We start from the raw sequence: 16366 nt of genomic DNA on the forward strand, positions 1-16366 counted from the left end.
GTGTTTCAACGATGGCAGCTACCACGGTCTGGGCTGCTAATTCATTGGCCATCTTGGGCAGATATGACCGGCAGATGTGGTCGGATATTGCGCCATACATAGACCAGCTTCCGGAGCCCGCTAGATCTGAAGCGCAAAAGATCTTACAGGAAGGAGAAAAAATCTCATCTGAGATTATCGATTTGGCGGTGGACGTTGCCTCCACTGGTTTCAGGCAATTAGCAGGTGCTGCTGTTTTATGTAGACAGGGTTGGCTACGATATGCGTCATTCCGTCAGGAAATTCAATTGAGAGGATTGGATATGCCTTATGACGGTGATTTTCTGTTTGGCCCGCAAGTAGAAGAAGCCTTACAGACAATAAAAAAGGACACAGAAACAGCGAAATCCTTGTGCACCCTCCAATTTCGTAAACCGCCCTTTCGAGGAGCGAGAGGACGTGGATCGTCCTCTAACAGAGGTGGATACACACAGCAATCCTCCTACAGACAAGGAAATCATCGCTACCAAACACAGCGCTATCAATCTTACGGCCAACTGAGAAATAATTATTCCCAGAACAGGGGGGAAACCGGCCTACCGCGGAAAAGATAAACGTCAATGAGACTTGTCACCTGCCACCGCTACTGCCCCACTCTCAGGAAAAAGTTGGAGGACAAATATCAAAATTTTACTTAAAATGGTCATCGATAACATCGGACAGGTGGGTCCTGGACATTGTGACCAAGGGGAACAGGATTCTACTCCAGATTTTTCCTAATAAAGAAGAAATCCAGAGAATAGCGTCCGATTCTGGATCTCCGTGCCCTAAACAAATATCTGAAGAAACTAACATTCAGAATGTTATCACTACAGGAAATATTGCATCTTTTCGCAGCAGGGGACTACATGGCCACCTTGGATCTCCAAGATGCGTATTTCCACATCCCCATCTTACCTCGTCACAGAAAGTATCTGCGATTCAGAGTGGCTGGCAGGGATTATCAATTCACAGTACTTCCCTTTGTTTACAAAAGTCCTGGCCCCAGTAGCAGCTCACCTCCGGCTGGAGGGGATACAAATATTCCCATATTTAGACGACTGCCTTATCAAGGCCAGTTCATACGAAGACACAGACTACCATCTTCAACAGAGTCTAAACCTCTTTCAGTCTCTGGGCCTATCCATCAACATCAGCAAATCCCAGTTAATACCATCACAGAGACGGGCTTTCCTGGGAGCAACTTTAGTCACTCAGCTACTCCAAGCCTTCGTCTCGGATGAAAGGCAAGACAAGATACAGAATATGGCCCGGTCTCTGCTTTCAAAACAGTCAGTTTCAGTCCGACTGTTCAAGTCTTTTCTGGGGATGGTATCGTCGTGCATTCCGCTAATACCAAATTGCCGACTCAGAATGAAGCCTCTTCAGGAGGAGCTCAGCCTACAATAGCTACAGGTCTCCGGCACCTTCGAGGATCTCATCCAGATTACACCTCGCATGCGGGATTCCCTCCGCTGGTGGACACAAAGAACAAATCTACGGCAGGGTTGTGCATTCCTTCAGGATACGCCGAACTTTACACTCACCACGGACGCATCCCTCGAAGGCTGGGGAGCTCATCTTCAGGGCCTGACATTCAGCAGCAAGTGGGGCCCTCAGCAAAGGTGTTGGCACATCAACCTGTTAGAACTGAGAGCCATCTTCCTTGCACTCAAAGCATTTCGTGCAAACATCCAGGGGGCCTATGTGTTGGTGCGCACAGACAACACTACAAGCATGCACTATGTCAACAAACAAGGAGGGACAAGATCAGCTCTCTTGTCGCAGGAAGCCCAGGAGCTGTGGACATGGTCAATACGACACAAGATCAATCTCCAGGCGGTTCATGTTCCTGGAACGGAGAATGCACTGGCAGACACGCTCAGCAGGACAACAGTGTCCACTCACGAGTGGGAACTTCATCAGCAGACTGTGGATCGGCTCTTCCATCTAAGGGGTCATCCAGACCTAGACCTCTTTGCAACCAAGACCAACAGCAAATGCCGATTCTTTGCAAGATGGCATCCCCACAAAGACTCTCAGGGGAATGCATTTTCGATCGTCTGGTCTCTGATATATGCTTACGCTTTTCCACCAATACCGCTAGTTCCCAGAGTCCTGCGGAAGATGAAGAAGGAACCATGTCGGTTGATTCTCATTGCTCCCAGGTGGCCTCGCCAGTACTGGTTCACCGAGCTCCTTCTCATGTCAGAGTGCAAACCGATACAGTTGACCCCAATTCCGGACTTGCTCTCCATTCAAGATGGCCGGATTTACCATCCAGATCCAACGTCACTGAGATTAGCGGCCTGGCGCCTGAGTACCATGAGTTCGCCCATCTGAACATCCCTGCGGACTGCAAGGAAGTTCTGGCCAAGGCAAGAGCACCTGCTACCATAAAGACGTACAGTCTTAAATGGAAACGCTTTTGTGTTTGGTGTCGCTCAGCTGGCATTCATCCTTTTTCAGCTAAACCAGAAGAAATCCTGCCTTTTTTCCTCCATCTAGCGAGATCAGGATTGTCTCATGCAACCCTTAAGGTATTCCTAGCAGCGATTTCGAGATAACGACAAGATGGGAAAAATTCTCTTTATTCTACGAGAATTATACAACAATTCTTTAAAGGCCTTTTTAGAATGTTCCCTCCGGTATGTCGTCCACCTCCAGCGTGGCATCTCAACGTTGTGTTGGTGCAACTCATGCGCCACCCATTCAGACCTATCCATCGAGCAGATCTGAAATTTCTAACATGGAAGGTTTCACTGTTATTGGCCCTGACTTCTTCTAGGAGAGTCAGTGATATCCAAGCGTTCACTGTTCAGCATCCTTTCTTACAATTTACAAATGACTCTGTAGTGCTCCGCACTAATCCCAAATTCATTCCTAAGGTTCCTTCGGACTTTCATTTAAACGTACCCGTGATCTTAAAGACATTCTTTCCTAACCCACAAACACCTGCGGAAAGGGCATTGCATACTCTGGACATTAAGAGATGTCTGAAGTTTTATTTACAAAGAACATCTACATTGCGCAGATCTGATCAACTATTCATCACTTATGGTGTAATTCGTAAAGGACAGGCAGTTTCCAAGCAAACAATCGCAAGATGGATATCTGCAGCTATTGCCTTTTGCCACGCACAAGCAGGAGACCTTTACAAGCAGCTCCTAGAGCACATTCTACGAGGGCAGTGTCTTCCTCTACGGCCTTATTCGCTGGAGTCCCTCTTCAGCACATCTGCAGAGCGGCAACCTGGGCCAGTCGCCATACTTTCACCAAACACTATTGTTTGGATGCAGCCATCAAGGCCGATGCTTCAGTGGGTCGATGAGTTCTTCGAAATCTTTTCAACTAAGGTGAGCCTCTGTTTCCCACCTCCTATTACTGCTGTCAGACGCTTATTATGTCTCTATGTTGCGTATGCTTTTAATGATATGTTTATTTACATATTGAATTGCTATGTGCTGTTAATGTTGACAAGCTTAAGCTACCTGTAGCGTCTGCCAAGCACAAATATGTACTGCTATCTACTCTGATTCAGGCATGTGAATCTATGAAAGACACCCCTAATACTGGAGAAGAACAATAGTTACTTACCTGTAATCTGTGGTTCTCCAGTATTGGTGTCTTTCATAGATTCACATGCAACCTGCTCACCTCCCCTCAGAGGCTCTCAGGCTACTTTGGTTTACCATCACTCCTTGCGAGAAAATCTGACAGCCTGAGCCTCTGGGGAGAACATTCTGGTGGGTGCTGTCGCCTGATTGGCTGTAGTTTGGACTATACAAAATGACTAGGACAGTCATGAGTGTGGAAGTTTTTTCTACTGTAGCTTGGGCTACTTTACTTCCTGGTTGGGAATTTCTGGTTTTTTCCAATGTTATTATAGCATATTATTGCTTTTTTATATACCGTGGGACTCCCACTCCGACAACGGGGAATGATTCAGGCATGTGAATCTATGAAAGACACCAATACTGGAGAACCACAGATTACAGGTAAGTAACTATTGTTCATCCATTCACTGCTCTGGCACAGCCATAGGGCACTGTAATTAGCTTTCCTCAGGTCCATAGGAAGTGTCTATGCAACTGGTCTGAAGGAGTGAATCCAGCTTCCCCCTTACCCAAAAAGCCTATGTTGTGTATTAAACTATGTATTCCCTACAACTGCACTTTAGGGTATGCAGTTAGTTTCCTCATAAGTTTCTCCCAGGGAATGATGGCAGTTTCCATCCACATAAATGATATGGGCTGTGTGCAGCTAGCTCCTCTTCCTGCATTGCAAGGTGATCCTAGACCTAGCCACCACTCCCCCACCACCCCACTAGACAACAGACTTGTTGCACCTTGTGATCAACTGGTCCAACTGTTTGCTGCTGTAGTGGGGGATGAATTCTGTGCTGACACTGGGCCCTAAACATCTAATTGGTGTTATGTCAGACTTGGGGTGTTTCAATCACCTGCAGGGCTTCTAAGGCACCTTAATAATGTTGGATTCGACATGCAGTGGCAACCCAGTTTTTGGGGGAAGAAGCTGAGCCTCTAGTTAAGCACTACATACCACTTTGCTCGCTAGAGGTTTCTAACAGGTATCAAGGCAGAAAGTTACCTAACTTCAGGACACCAATGCACTTCTAATAAGCAGTGTCTCAAGCTACCTGTAGTGCATTATTCTTCGTTTAGGGTCCTGTGCAAGGCTGGGAACCTTCCGTTCCTGAGGGTTTGTCTGTTACTCATAGCTGTGGCGCCCCTTGCCTGGAAGGTCTATGGATGCAAAGGGCATCTTATTAGGTGCCCTATATCAAGCAAGTCCTACAAGTTCTACACTTACACCTACATTCTCCTAAGTCTGTACATACAGATGAAGTTGACTGCAAGTGTCAGATATTGCACACAGACGGACAAAGAAGAACATTTAATCCAAAGTTTAAAAATGCATGCGGAAGGAGGGCATTTTGTGGCAGTGTTACGACATCCGACGTATTGTGGGAGGAGAAGATACAGTAAAGTGAAAGTGTTTTACTCTATCCCTCACAAATTAAAGTTACCCCTTGTACCAGAGTTACTTTCAATGGCAAATAATAGTGAGGTGATGCAGGCTTGGAGCTCCTATGGCAATCCACCCAAGCTGTAATACAGCCTGTGTGGAGAACATGCACAGTGAATGTTTGGCCGGCCAGAGAAGGGCACTTTACAGAGTGCCCACTTCTCCTCCCCTGCTCTGAGAGCAGAGCAGCCCCACCCCGCCAAGCTGCCATTCTGCTGTAGCAGGGAAAAAAAATGATAATAACATTGAGTTATTATCATTTTAGTTTTCCTTTATTAACACTGCTTAAAAGCAGTGGGGCGACGCTCCTCCACCTTAGTGGATGAGCCGCCACTGCTTGGAGGTGAGGAATGCGGAATAGACATCATGTAGGCAGGCTTCATCAGAATTATCTTCCCAAGAAAACTCAGGGACAACTGGGGCCATAATACACAAAAGGCGCATTTTATTTGTTTGCGCCGGGTGCACCTTCTAAAAAGTGCACCCAGCACAAACAATGAAAATGTGCCGTATTGTAATGACCACAAATAAAAGTACAACTTCTTGACGATCGGTTGTCATTATGGCTACGATCACACTATGACAATTTGGCGACGATTATTTGGAAAGGAACCACGCCATGGCTAGACAATTTTTAAGAGACAAATTCCGGAACTTGATTACCGGAACTTTGTGACAGTGCAGACACAAGCCGTGTCGGAGGTTGTCAGAACTACGTTCACTGTACTGTAATTATATTTTGCTTTACAGGTGAGTTTGACAGTGGTCCTAAGCGTTCAGAACTTTGTATCTGTGCAGACACAAACCGTGTCGGAGGTTGTCCAAACTACGTTCAGGGCACTGTAATTACATTTCATTTTAAGAGCGAGTCTGACAGCAGTCCTGAAGGCACAAAATAAGTGTGAATGAGCAATAGTGCTGTGCCATAATTTATATCACCAATGTTTATTTATTAGTTGGAGACTTACCGTTGATGCTGGTAGAACTTGCATGTGAAGGTGCTTGTCATTTTGCTCATCACAAGCTCACACGCGCACATCGTTTCCTGAGGGCAAAGACACACACAGGGACACAGAGCGAATGGTATCCAATGTTTTGTGACGTCTAGGCGGCCATATTGGGTCAGGGTGAAGTATTTGCCACCTTATACATGTTATGTGCTTTCTTCAGTGATCGGTGATAAGCAAGCCAACTGTATTTACTAAATTTGGCTTTGTGATACAAGTATAACTTGATCATTATTCATTATTGCATGTTGCAAATATATCACAGCTGCATTTATATTTGGCATGTTTAACCCAACTGCTGCTGTGACACGCACACATGTAGTCTCAGATGTACATGTCAAAACTAGAGTGACACGTACACTCAACTACACCAGCGTGTCAATTCCAGTTTTAATGCCAACAGTGACACGCACACTAAAATTACTTTGTTGGTCTTTATTGAGTTACTTTATTTTTATTTTTTATTTTCTTGTTTTTGTGCTCACACAGCTTTTGGCTAAACCAAAAGTGAACGTATTGTGAAATGTTTTTTAGTATCTATGAATATCTTGTTGTCAATCAACAGCTGGCCGGAAGTAATAAGTATATGCATATTATTTCAATTTCATTCTTGTCTTTATTTGTTTTGAATAACCAAAATGCAATCTGTAACTGCACCTCCCCCTTTTTACAGTCCCTGGGCGAGCCACCTATCAAATGGAAGACTTGGTTCAGTGCTTTCACAAAATATATGGGGGCAATAGATGGGAAATGATATTGCCTGGAAAGAAAGAGGTTTCTATTAGAACATAATTTAGGTTGCGAGGACAAGCAGTATATGAACATCTACCACTTTCCATGAAGGATTGGATGAAGAAGAGGAACTTGAAAAGTATCACATGGCAATAATGAAATTAGAAAAACTGTTTGATGTTCAACCTAGCTTAATTGTTAACAGGCATAAGTTCTTTACTAGAGAACAGCACTAGGAGGAATCAATAGATTCATACGTAGTAGCATTATGAATACTTGCAGCAGATTGTGAATATGAGGATTTTACTAACCAAAGAGAGAAAATTGTGCTCAGGTGTTGGGACAAAAATATTCAGGAAAAATTACTGACTTATAAAAATCCATCATTAGTGTAGACAATTTAAATTGTCAAAACGATTGAACTTTCACACAAGGTGTTGAGAAAAGTAGTAAACAAAGAAGGTGCTAGGGTGCATGTGGTTACCGATGGTGGTATGAAAGATGAACATGGTAGTAAATCTGTTTATCAAAAGAGGAAGTATGAATCTCCTAAGAATTAATTTCAGAAACGGGATCAAAATAATTGTTTCAAACTAAAGAACATATGTTTTAGGTGTGGGTACCCTCAACATTCACCAAAGGGTAAACCTTGTCCAACAAAGAATGTGGTGTGTAAATGTTGTGGGAAAATAGACCATTTTGCCAAAGTGTGGCAGTCTACAAACAACAAAGTTAATGCAGTGGTTGAATTTGATGAAGACATGTTCCACCCTACAGAAATATCAAAAGATTTAGTGCTAGTGGTAACTGATCAAGAAGAATCTGACTGCAGGGATCCCTACACTGATATCAGGGTGGATGACAAAGTTTTAAAATTATTAGTTGAGTCTGGTGCAAAGATGACTATCGTCACTGATGCTTTGTTCAAAGATAATTGGAACAACAAAGAATTAATGCCACCAGACAGATGTCCAGTGTCATATGATGGGAAACGGATAGATTTGTTAGGTTAATTTGAGACCATGTTGCAGTTCAAATAGAAAGTCATTGTAGGGAAAGTATATGTTGCCAAGAAAGGACTTAAGACCCTGGGATGGTACCATCAAGGTCTATTTGGCATGATCTTAAGGCCAGGCAAGGAAGTTCGTGTTTCATTAATTAGAGAGCAGGAGTCAGAAACAAAGAGCATTTGGATCAATACATTTCCATAAGACTTTTAAGGGAAGCTAGGTAGAATTAAGGAATTCCAACACAGAATTAAGGCTCATGAGATTGTGGTACCTGTCAAGCACAAATTGGGCTGTACCTTTTAGCGTCAGAGAAGAGATGGCCAATATGCTTGAGAAAATGTGCATTGAAGGGGGTATTGAGCCGGTAGAATCGTTCTTGTGGCTACCTCCTCTGGTTATAGCCCGCAAGAAGACCTGTGATTTGAGGATCTGCATTGATTTGAGGACCTTAAACAAGTCCATCTTGGTGGATTCCCATCCTTTGCCTAGAATAGATGAATAGATGACATTTTGACAAGTTATGCAGGGGGAAGTGTGTTCAGCAAGATTGATTTAGCCTCTGCTTATCCTCAAGTGGAGTTCGAGCAGTCTTGCAGGCACCTTACAGCTTTTATTTCCCTGGTGGTTACATTTCAGTTTCAGCATATGCTATTTGGTGTGGCTTCAGCAGCTTCTGTTTTTCAATATATAATGGAGTCAGTTTTAAAAGGGGTTGATAGGGTTGTCGTATTTCAGGATGGCATACTGATTGCGGCAATAAACGGAAAACAACCATTACAACACAGTCATTACAATGCACTACCTTTACAACACAGCTGTTCCAACGCAGCTACCTCTACATCGCATGCCATTACAATGCATGCCATTATAACGCATGCCATTACAATGCTTGTCACTACAACGCATACCATTACAACGCATACCATTACAACACATGCCATTACAACGCATTATAAGATAAGTAATGGTGATGTTTTAGTTTTGTAAATGTAAATGTAAATGTAGTATACTTGTAAAGCGCACAGCTGCCCCAGCAACGGGGCGTCCCGGCGCTGTATAACTCTGGGGAACCCGTCCTGGCTTTCCCTGTGAGATGGTCCCTTGCTGGGAGTCCCCAAGGTGGAGCCAGGCATCCCCGGAATTGGTGAGGCCGTTGTGGAGATTAGGCAAGCTAATGCCCAGAGTTGCCGAGTGGAACCCCTGATTAGAGTAAGCACCGAAGCGAGAATTATCGAGTCCGCTGACCAAGGTCCACGACCCTGCCGCGTCGGGAATTGAACCCTGGTCCCGGGCTGACTTCTGCTCTCAGGCCTGCCGCCTCTAACCAGTGAGCCACACTACTCCACACTACTACTTTTAGGGTGACTATGGGTTTTGGGGTACATGGGGATAGTATTTTTACCCCTACACTATCCAAAACCTACCCTACTGATGCACTCACTGGAGTGGGAATAGTAATGTTTACCCCTATGCTATCCAGCACTTACCCTACTGTTGCATTCACTGGAGTGGGAATAGTAATTTTTATTCCTACACTATCAAACACTTACCCCACTGTTGCCGTAAAAGTATTAAGTGTTGTAATGGTATGCGTTGTAATGGTATGCGTTGTAATGGTAGTTTCTAAAAATGTGTTTTAATGGCATGCTTTGTTAAATCATGCATTGTAATGGTAGTTGTGATGCAAAAACCACGTTATAAAGGCGTGTGTTGTAATTGTTTTCATTGTAACGTCATATATTCCAATAAACTTACAGGAATATGATCAAATAATGTGTACAGTGTTGGAAATGTTACTGCAAGCAGGCATAGTTGGCAATCTAAGTAAGTGTGAGTTTACTAAATCTAGTATTGGCTATTTGGGACATGTAGTTTCTAAAAAAAAAAAGGGTAGAACTGCGCAAAGGTCTGGTGAATGCCATCACCAAATCCCCAGACTCAACAAGCATTTGCAATGTAATAGGTCTCGCATTAGGAAAGTTTGAGCTATTGGTATTGTAACTGACACATTTTTTATTTAGTTATGTGTTGGTTATGAAAATAGTGAAATGAATAGCTTTGTCATTTACAATGCCAATAGTTATAACTTTCGCAAATGTGATACCTATAGCATTTGTAATGCAATATGTGTTGTATTTACGTGACTTAGATGTATTGATATTACAAATAACCATGGCTTTTCAAAATTGTCACCAAAACTAGTCGAAACAAGCTGTGGCGGAGGAATGTCAGAATTCTTGACGGGGCGGGAAGGAAAGTGAAAGTGCGTGTGCTGTACCAACGGTTTCTCTGCTGAAGGGAGACAGGAGGTGGCACGCGCTGACAGGAGATGTGCACTCCGTACGTGTGCACATCTCCTGTCCGCCCATGCCACCTCCTGTCTCCCTTCCAACACCAAAGCGGCAGCAATATTCTAGCTAGCGAACCAGCTTGCGCTGCGTTTGTAGCGAGACCTAAAAAGCACACATGGCGCCAATGAGACGGCAGCCTAGGTCTAGGGTTGATAGCTGTAAAACCCTCAATTGTTAAACAACAAAGCAGGAAGCTAATTAACGCGGCTTGACGCCAGGCGCCAGCTAAACACGTGCTGTTGTTTAACACTGGATGTTAGCGCATCTTTATGAGCACGTTCACAAGTTAACCACTAAGTCAGGCACCACAAAGCAGCAGTCTTGGCAACCATGGAGCACATTAATCTCCAGATTTGTACATGCCAGTGTTGACATAATACAGAGCTAATATAGATTTGTTCTCACAAATCCATAATAAGATTGAAAGCACTAAAAGCAAATATGACCTTCTTGCAGCAGGAGAATTGTTTATGCCTTTTAATAGAGGCCTTATACCCGATGGATCAATTGTTTTTTTTAAAGCAATATTAACAACTGCATTATATTACAAGATACACAAAGAAGACAGCTGAACGATGTTAACGGCTCGAATTGCAAAAGCAAACTTTACTACTGCAGGCACTGCAAAGGTGGCAGTTTTTGTAGAGAGGGAAAGTGCATGCCAGTATTGGTATAAGTTATAGCTAATATACAAAGGCATATACCCGGTGGATTAGCAGTTTGCTGATAAGTAAAAAAGGGCCACGGTGTTTTGTTATGTGATAGTAGTAATGGAGAGGATATAGCGAAATCCACAGTGTGGTAGTGTGATGGCGGAGATAGAGCTGATGGTGCACTATTGTAGTGTGATAGTAGTGATGGCGGGGATAGAGCTGAGGTTACGGTATTGTAGTTTGATGGCAGTACTGGCGGGGATAGAGCTGAGGGGCATGGTGTGGTAGTGCGATAGTAGTGATGGCGGGGATAGAGCTGAGGGTACGGTATTGTAGTGTGATAGCAGTGATGTCAGAGATGGATCACTGAAATAATATCGACTGCCAGAATATCGACTACCCAAAATATCGAGGAAAAAATATCTACAGACAAAATATCGAGTTTGTATATACAAACAGGTAAGTACAAAAATATCGAGTACAAAATATCGTTTACAAAAATATAGATGTAAAAAATATCGACTTTATTAAAAACAGAGTTAAATTAAATTTAAATTTAAAATTAATTACTAAAATATACTTACAAAGACTTAAATTAAATTATAATAAATAAATATTTAATAAAAGTTATAAAAAAAATGTAACAATCATATTTATTAAAACATATATATATATTAACATAATATAATTAACTAATATCCAATTTTATTTACGTACAATAGCAAAATGTAAAATATACTATTCCCACTCCAGTGGGTGCAACAGTAGGGAAAGCGTTGGATAGCGTAGGGGTAAAAAATACTATTCCCACTCCAGTGGGTGCAACAGTAGGGAAAGCGTTGGATAGCGTAGGGGTAAAAAATACTATTCCCACTCCAGTGGGTGCAACAGTAGGGAAAGTATTGGATAGCGTAGGGGTTAAAATTACTATTCCCACTCCAGTGGGTGCAACAGTAGGGAAAGCGTTGGATAGCGTAGGAGTTAAAATTACTATTCCCACTCCAGAGAGTGCAACAGTAGGGAAAGCGTTGGATAGCGTAGGGGTAAAAATTACTATTCCCACTCCAGTGGGTGCAACAGTAGGGAAAGCGTTGGATAGCGTAGGGGTTTAAATTACTATTCCCACTCCAAAGACTGCAACAGTAGGGAAAGCGTTGGATAGCGTAGGGGTTTAAATTATTATTCCCACTCCAAAGAGTGCAACAGTAGGGAAAGCATTGGATAGCGTAGCGGTAAAAATTACTATTCCCACTCCAGTGGGTGCAACAGTAGGGAAAGCGTTGGATAGCGTAGGGGTAAAAATTACTATTCCCACTCCAGTGGGTGCAACAGTAGGGAAAGCGTTGGATAGCGTAGGGGTAAAAATTACTATTCCCACTCCAGTGGGTGCAACAGTAGGGAAAGCGTTGGATAGCGTAGGGGTTAAAATTACTATTCCCACTCCAGTGAGTGCAACAGTAGGGAAAGTGTTGGATAGCGTAGGGGTAAAAATTACTATTCCCACTCCAAAGAGTGCAACAGCAGGGAAAGCGTTGGATAGCGTAGGGGTTTAAATTACTATTCCCACTCCAAAGAGTGCAGCAGTAGGGAAAGCATTGGATAGCATAGAGGTAAAAATTACTATTCCCACTCCAGTAGGTGCAACAGTAGGGAAAGCGTTAGATAGCGTAGGGGTAGAAATTACTATTCCCACTCCAGTGGGTGCAAAAGTAGGGAAAGCGTTGGATAGCGTAGGGGTAAAAATTAGTATTCCAACTCCAGTGGGTGCAACAGTAGGGAAAGCGTTGGATAGCATAGGGGTAAAAATTACTATTCCCACTCCAGTGGGTGCAACAGTAGGGAAAGTGTTGGATAGCGTAGGGGTAAAAATTACTATTCCCACTCCAGTGGGTGCAACAGTAGGGAAAGCGTTGGATAGCGTAGGGGTTAAAATTACTATTCCCACTCCAGTGGGTGCAACAGTAGGGAAAGCGTTGGATAGCGTAGGGGTAAAAATTACTATTCCCACTCCAGTGGGTGCAACAGTAGGGAAAGCGTTGGATAGCGTAGGGGTAAAAATTACTATTCCCACTCCAGTGGGTGCAACAGTAGGGAAAGCGTTGGATAGCGTAGGGTAAAAATTTAATTAAAAGTAATTATGAATTTAATATAATATAATAATTGATCAATTAAAATGATAAATTAAATTTAATTAGCAATTCTAATTTAATTAATTACCCATAAATTAAATAATTAACAATGAATTCTACAACAATACCAATAAATATGTTTGCATTTTTTATTAATAATAAATAAATTACTTCCCACCCAATTCCCCTATAAACACACAACCCACTACAGAAAATAAATTAGAAAAATTAACATAATTAACAATTAGTCAATAAATTTAAATTAATTGCCAATTAAATTTAAATTAATTACCAAATAAAAATGAATTAACAAAAAATTAAAAATGTATAACAATAAATAAATTTACATATTTAATTTATTATTATTAAATTACTTCCCACCCAATTCCCCTATAAACCCACAACCCGCTACAGAAAATAAATAAGAAAAATTAACATAATTAACAATTAATAAATTAATTACAATTAATTGCCAATTAAATTTTAATTAATTACCAATTAAAAATTAATGAACAAATAATTAAAAATGTATAACAATAAATTAATGTACATATTTAATTAATTATTATTAAATTACTTCCCACCCTATTCCCCTATAAACCCACAACCCGCTACAGAATTAAATAACAAAAAAAATTTAAAAATACAAATTTCATTAATTATTATTTATAACATAAATACACACTTTTCACACATATAATAACATAAAACACACTATAAAAAATTCTATATTATTAAAAATTAGATAATTTTAATAACCTATATTATATACTTTGATATTTTAACTGTCTATATTTTTAACAGTCGATATTACTTTACTTACATTAAAAACGATATTTTTGCTGTCTATTTTCTGTCCAGTCGATATTTTGTCCTGTCGATATTAAAAACTCGATATTATGTCCAGTCGATATTTGGGAGTCGATATTTTGACTGTGCACCGTCAGGGATACAGCTGAGGGGCACAGTGTTGTAGTGTGATAGCAGTGATGTCGGAGATACAGCTGAGGGGCACAGTGTTGTAGTGTGATGGCGGGGATAAAGCAAAGGGACACGGTGTTGTAGTGTGACAGCAGTGATGGTGGAGGTAGAGGGGAAGAGCACAATGTTGTAGTGTGAAAGCAGTGATAGCGGGGATAGAGTGGAGGGGCACGGCATTTTGTTATGCGATAGTAGTAATGGCGAGGATACAACGGAGGGCCCTGTGTTGTAGTATGATAGCAGTGATCACAGGGATAGAGCCAAGGGGCACGGTGTAGTAGTGTGATAGCAGTGATGGCAGGGATAGAGCTGAGGGGCACGGTGTTTTGTTATGTGATAGTAGTAATGGCGAGGATACAGCTGAGGGGCACGATGTGGTAGTGTGATAGCAGCGATGGCGGAGATACAGCGGAGGGCAACGTGTTTTGTTTTATGATAGTAGTAATGGAAAGGATACAGCGGAGGGCACGGTGTTGTAGTGCGATAGCAGCGTTGGCGGGGATATAGCCGAGGGGCACGGTGTAGTAGTGTGATAGCAGTGATGGCGGAGATACAGCGGAGGGCACGGTGTTGTAGTGCGATAGCAGCGTTGGCAGGGATATAGCCGAGGGGCACGGTGTTGTACTATGATAGCAGTGATGGTGGGGATAGAGCAGTAGGGCACGGTGTTGTACTATGATAGCAGTGATGGTGGGGATAGAGCAGTAGGGCACGGTGTTTTAGTATGATAGCAGTGATGGCGACGATAGAGCAATATCTCCAAACATAATACAGAACAAATTAATAAACGTTCACACAATTTCACTATAAGCCTGTGCGGTTTTTATTTGGTACACGCTATTGCCACGCGAGTTTTTTAGCAGTGGCTTATACGTCACTCCTTGTAATATCAGCTGAGTATCTGTGGCAGACGGGGGCTTTGGAAGATGGGGGGAGCCACTGGTGTCCTTCATTTGCCTGTGCAACACGGTGGGGGTTAGGCATGGCGCTAGTGGGGGTTCGGTTCTGGGCGCACGAGGTGCAGGAGAGGGATGGATATTGTGCCTGCAGCTGCAGAGTTTGTTCCTGTCTTGGTGCACAGGGAGGGCGCGCCTTGAAGGACACCACAAGCACTAGCAATACCTACAACACTGTAAATTGGCTAATTGTATTAATAAACTAGACAAAATGAAGCTTTAACATATCACATGTACACTATTGGGAGTTGTAAAGACCACAATTATTAAAAAACAACAAAGCAGGAAGCTAATTAACGCGGCTTGCCGCCAGGTGCCAGCTAAACACGTGCTGTTGTTTAACACTAGATGCTAGCACCTCTTTATGAGCATGTTCACAAGTTAACTACTACGGCAGGCACCACAAAGCAGCAGTCTTGGCAACCACGGAGCACATTAATCTCCATATTTGTACATGCCAGTGTAGTTATAATACAGAGCTAAGAGTAGAGCAAAGGGGCACAATGTCATGGTGTAATAGTAGTGATGGCGGAGGTACAGCGGCGAGCACGGTGTTGTAGTGTAATAGCAGTGATGGCGGGGGTAGAGCGAAGAGGCACTGTGTTGTAGCGTAATAGCAGTGATAACGGGGACACAGCAGAGGGGCACGTGGTCATAGTGTGATAGCAGTGACAGTGGGAATACAGCGGAGGGACATGGGGCCTCATTTATAAAAAGTGACGCATTGCTGCGTGAAAACAGCGATGCATCACTTTTCACTGCGCTCTCCCTGCGACATGATTGATGCGTCATATTTATAATATGACGCATCATGTCGCAAGGAGTTACAGGTACGTTTTGTAATGTTCCTATTAAATTGAATTGTATTTTTTTTAGAGACATGTAAACTTTGTTTAGAAAATTTGTTTGGGGTGGGAAAGCACCAAGGGTGAAGCTGTCCGTAATTCAACTTCCAACTGAACAGGGGGGACTGGCTCTGCCACATGTTAAAACGTATTATGATGCAGTCATTATTGATATAATGGCAGGCCTGATAGGTGCAAAAAACATTCGTTATTGCTTCTTCTTAGACAAAATGCTACAGGAGGCTGAATCCCAAGTCCAGGTATTTTTAAAAACTGCAAAGCTCCCAAAAAGGACACGATATAAGACTCGGAAAGACTACTTATTCAGAGTGCAGTCCTTTTTTAAGAAAAACCTTGGCTCCTCTGCCTCTAAGTTTTTGAGCTTACGAGAGTGTACTTGTTTAGGCCTGCAAATCAGAAATAGCCATATAATAAATTGGGAGAATTTGGGATTTAGGGAGTTAAGGCATTTTATCATCCATAATAGCATTATTACATGGCAAGAAGTATTGGCCAGAGTATGTAATTCTGACAGACCCATTTTTCTTGAATATTACCAAATTGTTCATTTTCTAAGGAAAGATATAGGTGGCTTACTAGATTCAACGAACGAGATGGCAACACTTTTGTACGAG

Source organism: Lissotriton helveticus, chromosome 5_1 (assembly GCF_964261635.1).
Source record: "Lissotriton helveticus chromosome 5_1, aLisHel1.1, whole genome shotgun sequence".
In the NCBI taxonomy this organism is placed as follows: Eukaryota; Metazoa; Chordata; class Amphibia; order Caudata; family Salamandridae; genus Lissotriton; species Lissotriton helveticus.